This window comes from Balearica regulorum, chromosome 1 (assembly GCF_011004875.1).
Source record: "Balearica regulorum gibbericeps isolate bBalReg1 chromosome 1, bBalReg1.pri, whole genome shotgun sequence".
Classification (NCBI taxonomy): Eukaryota; Metazoa; Chordata; class Aves; order Gruiformes; family Gruidae; genus Balearica; species Balearica regulorum.
Window position 1 is genome coordinate 134,091,776 of NC_046184.1, and position 9,276 is coordinate 134,101,051.

The window sequence follows — 9,276 nt, forward strand, 5'->3', positions numbered from 1 at the left end:
TTCTTTTATGTAGTTACTGAATCAAAATATCGCTCTAAGCCTCCTGGGACACTTAATCCTTCAGAGAATAGGTAGAGGGGATATTTGTGTTGAATAAAGTATCTTCAGGGAGTCAGTACCTGCTTAAATTTTGTCCGTACTTCCTAAATCTATACTTACCAGAACTATTCAATTGCTAATTTCAAGATGAAAAATAATTTTATGGTTTTGGGTATCATCCTGATCTTTAGATGGAGTTTTTCTTCCCCAAAATAACACTTGTTCTTTTACAAACGTGCATAATACTGGTACAATTCTTGCAAAGAGAAAAAAGGGCCCTTCCCCCAGCAGGATTTTGGTGCTTTAGGATTTCTCCCATGCATCCTTTCTGTTTGAGAGCAGCCAGAGATCCACACAAATATGCTCTGGATGATCCCAGGATGGCTCATGCAATCCTTAAATAGGGCTTTAAGATTACTTTTAATTACTCCCGAGCATTATTTGAAAGTATATATATGTAGCAAAACATAAATTACTCTTGCTCCCTCCTTCCCCTCCCTCAGATGGCACTTTTTGAAATAGAAGGAAGACTAATTACAAATGTGAGCTACTTTGAGAGAGAATGGAATAAAGAACCACAGAGTTCTTGCTGGCTGTAAGCCTTTACTATGATAAACTTCATTTTAAGCCCTATTTTGGTGAATTTGGGTACCAGAGAGGTTAGCATACACTGTGCAGCAGAAGCAGGCATGGGGCGGTTCCGTCAAGGGGTACAAAGTTTTCTTCAAAAAACTACCAGATGTTAGAGAATATTTTTCCAACAATATTTCTTTTCACAGTTGAACTGGCAGGGTTTTTTCTGCTGATGCAATGACACAGATCAATTATAATCATTTTCTGAAGATACTGCTTCCCAGTTAGTCAGTTTTAGCATAAGTTTAGGGTTTTTTGAGGATAAGTGGTGCGGGAGTAGCAAGAGAGGTACCATCAGCTTCCAAACTCAGTCACAGATCTCCAGTGTACTGACTGCTTGCTGTGCTATTGTCCTCTGAAGAACACAAACGTGAAATTGAACAAACTTTCAGTATTTTCAGCTACATTTTTGGTTCTATCCCTATGTCTCCTCGTGTGCTTTTGTCAACTGTTTTCCTTCAAAAATGCACTTACAAAAATGCAAAGGTGCGTATCAACGGTATTGGAAATTCATATTCCACTCCTGCAAGTAAACACATGTACTGACAGGAGGATGAGGAGGTGTCTGCAGTTGTGCCCTGTTAATGACCCTGCTGGAGACTGCCCACGCAAGGGAGGAACAGTCATGGAGTATACACCAGGAGCAGCCAAGCAGGTGTTCCACCCAAATGGCCATTTCCAAGAAGCTGCTTAATTGTTGGGTACCAAAAGTAGTGGTCTCATGTTTTGATAGGCAGGAAGCTGAAATTTTAGGAAAATTAGGTCATTGTTGTTACTATTATTATTATTATTATTATTATTATTATTATTATTTAGGAAATAACTAAGCATCCATTGGTAAAAATCTTTAGTCATCAACTTTTTATAAATTTTCAGGGTAATCTATTTTTACAAACTACATCCAAGTTACGTGCTTATTACCACGCTCAAGAGTAGTCTAACTTAATGAACCCTGTAGACATAAGTGGTCAGTTTGACACCTCTCTTGAGTACTTCACTGCCTTCATTGGGGTTGGGACTCCTACGCAACTTGGTAAAAAATGAGCTGCTTCGGCATTTTTTTAAACACATCGTAGGGTGACAACTAGAACAAGATATTTAAAACTAAACAATGACAGTCAAGAAACTATGAAATAAAGATAGTATTTTTTTCCTACAGCAGTGTTACAACATGCAAGGCAGCGAGAAACTATTGAAATGCAGTATCAAATTCAGTTTTGTCCTTTTTATCATGATTACTATCATGATTGCTTTCAGTGAAATTTTCAAGAAGCTCTGGACTACCAGAATTTTTCTTGGCATGCTTGCCCCCTGGCACTGAGTAGGAACTGTAATTCTTCCAATGTCACTTTTCACAGAATGAACAATCGAAAATGAAAATGAAGGCAGGAGGGAAACAGAAAAACACAAACAAACCAAAAGAAAGAACCCAAATCCCCACTCTTCTACTTCACAGGGTCCTAAAACTCAATGACCACTACTTGGGGCCCAGTGTGGACATATTGCAAACACATACTGGCTTAACATACAGCTATAAATAAAAAACAAACAAGACACAGGTTACACATGGAATGGGATGAGGAGTAATGCAGAAAATGAAACCAGCATGTGTCAGCTGGGTGGTGCGTTGTCGTACGTGCTTGTTGCACATGTCACACCTCCCTCCCTGAAAATAAACTCCAAAGGTAAATGAGCTCTAAGGAAAGCTGTCACAAAATACTGGAGACATGGAAAAAATCCTGTATGATGAGTGAATAGCCTGAAATTGTTAACTTGGCTCAGGAAAGCAACAAGTGAGACACGATGAAAAGAAGGCAAAGTCAGGATCTTCTGTTTTCGTATGTCACACGCAGTTAAGTTAAATTACAAAGTGGCACACTTAAAGCCAATAAAAATATTTTTCGTCCTCACACATTAATAAATTAATTACCCCACAATACCAATGAAATAATGGACTAGATTAAAAAAGGAACCGGACGCTTGTATGGAATGACAGCCAGTTACAGGTTCCTGCCAATGTGCCTTGGAAGAGAATTTGGATGCCAGCCACCAAGATCTGAAGGCGAGCCTTGGCTCGCTGTGATGAAGCAGGTCTGAGGGTCTGATGAACCCGGCGCTGCTTACCCTAATGCTGCTCGTGTCCTTGTTTACAGCAGCCAGGACCGGAGACAGGACACCCCAGCCAGAGGCTAATCTTGTGGTCGTGAGTTAAATCTGCCAGTGATTGCCCCCTGGCACCCAGACCAAGGGGATGCAGCCCATTCCCTGTGGTACCCCTCGGCACTCAGACTCCAAAGCTGGGTTGTTTGCCAGCCCCACTGGGAATAACTCAGTGGCCAGGAGCTGATGGAGACGTTGCTAGCTGGCTCAGGGCAAGCATTTTTAGACCTCTTTCTGCTTATAGGCATTCAGTTTTCAACATGTGCTCACATACGTTAGTTGACTAGTATATGCATAGCCAGAGAGACCCGAAGTGTGTCCGATACACCAGTTTCTCCACCTGAAAGATCCTACGCACCAGTATTTTTGCCTGTTTAGGCAGTGGTTTCAGCTCTTTCCTTCACATGCCCACTAATTCTTGGGCAGCACATCCCACTGGCAGAGATTGTTGTTTCTACATCCACACTAAATGTCTGCGTAGGCTCCTCTCCACCCCAGTAATGCTCTTACAGCTGCACTTTCATCCACCCAGCACACGATGGGCTTGAAAGTCTTGTTACACATCATGCAGGATGCAAGGCAGTGATGATACAGCAAAAGCAAAACTGTTTGATGTTTAAATTGTAGGCATCAAAGTCACAAAAGGGCCCATGGCCAGCATTAAAACATTTCTGAAATAAGTGAGACAAGAAGCTGGGTGTAGTCAATCTATTTGCTGCCATTATTTGACTGTGAAGTAAATTGGGCTCATTTCTCCTCAGGAAGGATAGGAAATGCAGAGAAACAGTAGCTTTATCTCACTCTGAAACCTTCACATTTGAGTATGGAAACCATAGCTAAGAGAACAAATAAATCAAAGCAGCTGCAGAATTAAGGTTTTGTGCATGCATACAATTAAAAAAAAACCCCTCACTAAACATGGTTTTCTTTAGAGTATCATATATCAAAGCAGGCATTAAATCTTTATTCTTCTAATTTTATATATAACCCTTAGTTCACTGCATTTTTCCTCTGTCTTTCCCTACTTTGTCAGGACCACTTACATTGAGAAAAAGTAAACTTTCTGCCCATGTAGGTTTGGATTAAGGATACCTCCCAAGTGTACCTGTGCAGGTTTGTCATAGCTTTATGAATCCCTGAATTAGCAAAGGAAAACATTCCCAATCTGTGCCATAATGAAAACCAGGCTTTTATGAAATCAAGCAATTCATTCTTCAAGATAGACTTTAGTAAATCTTTTGACATGGTTTCCCACAACATTCTCCTGGAGAAACTGGCTGCTAATGGCTTGGATGGGCCTCCTTTTCGCCGGATAAAAAAATGGCTGGATGGCTGGGCCCAAAGGATTGTGGTGAATGGAACTAAATCCAGTTGGTGGCCGGTCACAAGTGGTGTTCCCCAGGGCTCAGTACTGGGGCCAGTTTTGTTTAATATCATAGAATCATAGAATCATAGAATGGTTTGGGTTGGAAAGGACCTTAAAGACCATCTAGTTCCAACTCCCCTGCCACGGGCAGGGACACCCTCCACTAGACCACGTTGCCCAAAGCCCCATCCAACCTGGCCTTGAACACTTCCAGGGAGGGGGCATCCACAACCTCTCTGGGCAACCTGTTCCAGTGCCTCACCACTCTAACAGTAAAGAATTTCTTTCTAACATCTAATCTAAATCGACCCTCCTTCAGCTTGAACCCATTACCCCTTGTCCTGTCACTACACTCCCTGATCAACAGTCCCTCACCAGCTTTCCTGCAGGCCCCTTCAGGTACTGGCAGGCCACAATTAGATCTCCCTGGAGCCTTCTCTTCTCCAGGCTGAACAACCCCAACTCTCTCAGCCTGTCCTCATAGGAGAGGTGCTCCAGCCCTCTCATCAGCTTCGTGGCCCTCCTCTGGACTCGCTCCAACAGCTCCATGTCTCTCCTGTACTGGGGCCCCCAGAGCTGGACGCAGTACTCCAGGTGGGGTCTCACAAGAGCAGAGTAGAGGGGCAGGATCACCTCCCTCGACAAAAGAGGGTCACCCCTCTTTTGATGCAGCCCAGGGTACAGTTGGCTTTCTGGGCTGCAAGTGCACACTGCCGGCTCATGTTGAACTTCTCATCAATCAACACCTCCAAGTCCTTCTCCTCAGGGCTGCTCTCAATCCATTCTCCACCCAGCCTGTAGTCGTGCTTGGGATTGCCCTGACCCACATGCAGGACCTTGCACTTGGCCTTGTTGAACTTCATGTAGTTCACACAGGCCCACCTCTCCAGCCTGTCAAGGTCCCTCTGGATGGCATCCCTTCCCTCCAGCATGTTGACTACATCACACAGCTTGGTGTCATCAGCAAACTTGCTGAGGGTGCACTCGATCCCATTGTCCATGTCACCGACAAAGATGTTAAACAGTGCCGGTCCCAGTACCAACCCCTGAGGAACACCACTCGTCACTGCTCTCCACCTGGACATTGAGCCATTGACCACAACTCTTTGAGTGTGACCATCCAGCCAATTCCATATCCACCGAGTGGTCCATCCATCAGATCCATGTCTCTCCAATTTAGAGACAAGGATGTCATGCGGGACAGTGTCAAATGCTTTGCACAGGTCCAGGTAGGTGACATCTGTCACTCTTCCCTTGTCCACTAATGCTGTAACCCCGTCATAGAAGGCCATATCTTTATGGCCAATATCTTTATCAATGATCTGGATGAGGGGATTGAGTGCACCCTCAGTCAGTTTGCAGACAACGCTAAGTTGGGCAGGAGCATTGATCTGCTTGAGGGCAGGAAGGCTCTACAGAGAGGTCTGGACAGGCTGGATCGATGGGCTGAGGCCAACTGTATGAGTTTCAATAGGGCCAAGTGCCAGGTCCTGCACTTGGGTCACAACAACCCCGAGCAACACTACAGGCTTGGGGAAGAGTGGCTGAAAAGCTGCCCGGAGGAAAAGGACCTGGGGGTGGTGGCTGACAGCCAGCTGTTTAGCCTGCAGAAAAGGAGGCTGAGGGGAGACCTTATCGCTCTCTACAACTACCTGAAAGGGGGTTGTAGCCAGGTGGGTGTTGGTCTCTTCTCCCAAGTAACAGTCAATAGGACAAGAGGAAATGGCCTCAAGTTGTGCCAGGGGAGGTTTAGATTGGGTATTAGGAAAAATTTCTTCAGCGAAAGGGTTGTCAGTCACTGGAACAGGCTGCCCAGGGCAGCGATTTAGTCCCCATCCCTGGAGGTATTTAAAAGGCATGTAGATGTGGTCCTTAGGAACACAGTTTAGCGGTGGACTTGGCAGTGCTAGGTTAATGGTTGGACTTGATGATCTCAAAGGTCTTTTCCAACCAAAACAATTCTATGATTCTATGATAATTTCTACAGAGCACCGTCTCATTAAAAATGGTAGAATGACAAACTAATGATAATTATTTTGGTTGCTCCTCCTCTCGCAACTAGATATAGTTAAAAGTAACAGCTGAAAAGGAAAAGTACATTGTGATTTTTTGGAATTTATTTAGACACATTAATAGATGTGGTTTTGCATTTACATATATGCATGGTCTTCATGTGTATATATATATATAGAGCCAATACTGGGCTATACTGAGAAGAAAATGAAGTTTTGCAGATCTTCTGATATTTTTGTAGGAATTGTTGTTTTCTGAAATAATTAACTTCAAAGTAATGCAAAGAAAATACAGCAAGAAATTAATCCACCATTACTCGTTTTAAAAAACTTGGAATGCTGATCTAAAAAAACCCAACCACATCCTTCATGTTTAAAACAAAGGTAAAAAGCATTGAAAATGAGTAGTTTGGAACAAAAATCTACTAAGGGATAACATTATTTAAGGCTGGGCTACTGCATTGTTGTTGCTATAGATCTATCAGCCAGCACTTACTGCGACAGACAGTATCAGGCCAGACGCATAGAATCATGGAATGGCCTGGATTGGAAGGAACCTCAAAGCTCATCTAGTTCCAACCCCCCTACCATGGGCAGGGACACCCTCCACTAGACCATGTTGCCCAAAGCCCCATCCAACCTGGCCTTGAACACTTCTGGGGAGGGGGCATCCGCAGCTTCTCTGGGCAACCTGTTCCAGTGCCTCACCACTCTCACAGTGAAGAATTTCTTTCTAACATCTAATCTAAATCCACCCTCTTTTAGCTTAAACCCATTACGCCTTGTCCTATCACTACATGCCCTTGTAAACAATCCCTCTCCAGCTTTCTCATAGGTCCCCTTTAGCTACTGGAAGGCTGCAATTAGATCTCCCCAGAGCCAGATGATACATCTTAATTTCTAAACTTCTGTTGAGTCAAAACCCAGAGCATTATCAGTGTGGGTCTCGACTCTGCAATTGTCCAAGTACTCTCTAGATAGGGCACGTGGACTAAGGGTCCGATGTGGCTGCAACAGCTTGGCGGGGCACCGGGAAGTAACCAGACACACTTTGTTCCCTTTTACGTAACTAACAGCTATTGCAAAGTAAAGGTCAACAATACATGAGTGGCCAAGAGTTCAAGGACGCATCTCACGGTCACGTGATATGTTCCTGATGTGGGGTTATTCTTTCAATGCGTAAGGTTAAAATTGACATCCTGCGCTTCAGTACTGCATACGTAACCCCACCAAATGAACAGCAAGAAGGAAAAAAAATAGTTTTATGATCCAGCTGAAGTGACAAACTAAAGAAATTCAAAGTTTACTGAAACAATTCAGGACATTGAAAGCTTTGGTTAACTTTTTTTTTTTTTTTTAAGAACTGCTGTAGATGATTGAATAACAATATAGGGGAACATTTTACTACACTTTTTTTATTCCAGGTTTTTATGATCTTTCCTCTTCCTCCTCCAAACAAATTACTGAGTCCAAAAATCCCATATGCATATTAGTAGCAATTGGACTAGTAAACCAATAGTTTAACAAGATGCTTTGGTGCACAGGATAACTAGAGATGCTATCAGGAGAAAGCTGTATCAGTGATCTAAGCTAACCTAAATGGAACTTGAGCAATCTTTTTTTTTAAACCCTGTTTCTCAAAGGTTAGTTTCAAAATCTGCAAGTTTAGTATCTTCTAAGAAAAATTGTTAACAATCTTTTTCTTTGTTTGTTTGCTTTTCCTGCATTTTCTGTTACATTGTCTCCACAGGTTAATAGTATTTAGATCCATGCTTGGTTTCTTTTGGTTTTGTCATTGATTTTGTAACCGTTGTTTTGCTGGATTTTAGCATCTACACCAGTGCTTGGAATGGTAAGAAAATGCCAGCATGCTTGGTTATGAAGTGTATTATTAAGACATATTTGGACACCAAAGGCCTACAAAATTCACTGTGAACCTGAAGAAGTCACCTGTGTTCATCTCGCGTGACAAGTGGAACACACTTTCTCTCTTACCACGCACGGTAAAAACTGCTAGGCAGTTGTAGCACTAACCTAAATGAAAGGCACAGGCCAGGCCTGAAAACTGTGCAGGATTACACAAAACTTACTTCAGCTTTCCAGGTTAAAACTAGATATGCAGATCTGAAAATGAGGTGACAGACAACAAGCTCTCCGTGAGCCAGCAATGTGCCCTCATGGCCAAGAAGGCCAATGGTATCCTGGGGTGCATTCAGAAGAGCGTGGCCAGCAGGTTGAGGGAGGTTATCCTCCCCCTGTCCTCTGCCCTGGTGAGGCCACGTCTGGAGTCCTGTGTCCAGTTCTGGGCTCCCCAGTTCAAGACAGACAGGGAACTACTGGAGAGAGTCCAGCAGAGGACAACAGGGATGACGAGGGGACTGGAGCATCTCTTGTATGAGGAAAGGCTGAGAGAGCTGGGGCTGTTGAGCCTGGAGATGAGAAGACTGAGAGGGGATCTCACCAATGCTTATAAATATCTAAAGGGTGGATGTCAAGAGGATGGGGCCTGACTCTTTTTGGTGATGCCCAGTGACAGGACAAGGGGCAACGGGCACAAACTGGAACACAGGAAGTTCCATCTGAACATGAGGAAAAACTTCTTCACTGTGAGGGTGACCGAGCACTGGAACAGGCTGCCCAGAGAGGTTGTGGAGTCTCCTTCTCTGGAGATACTCAAAACCCACCTGGACATGGTCCTCTGCAGCCTGCTCGAGGTGAACCTGCTTCAGCAGGGGGAGTGGACTAGATGATCTCTAGAGGTCCCTTCCAACTCCTACCCTTCTGTGATTCTGTGATTTTTGATACCAGAGCTCAATCAGATTAAGCCTTGCTACATTACCACCTTTTAAAATCCAAATTTAAATAGTGGGTTGGTTTTATTTTTAAATTTTTTTAAAGACATACCTGCTTTTCATGAAACTTGGAAAACTGTTTTACATGTAGGAGCCATCTTTTATGAAAGATGGAGTTTCATATCTATAACCATTATATAGGCTATGCTTACATGAGAAGAAAGATGAAGCTTGATGTACAAACCCCATGCAAATATGCCTGTCGTATACCTGA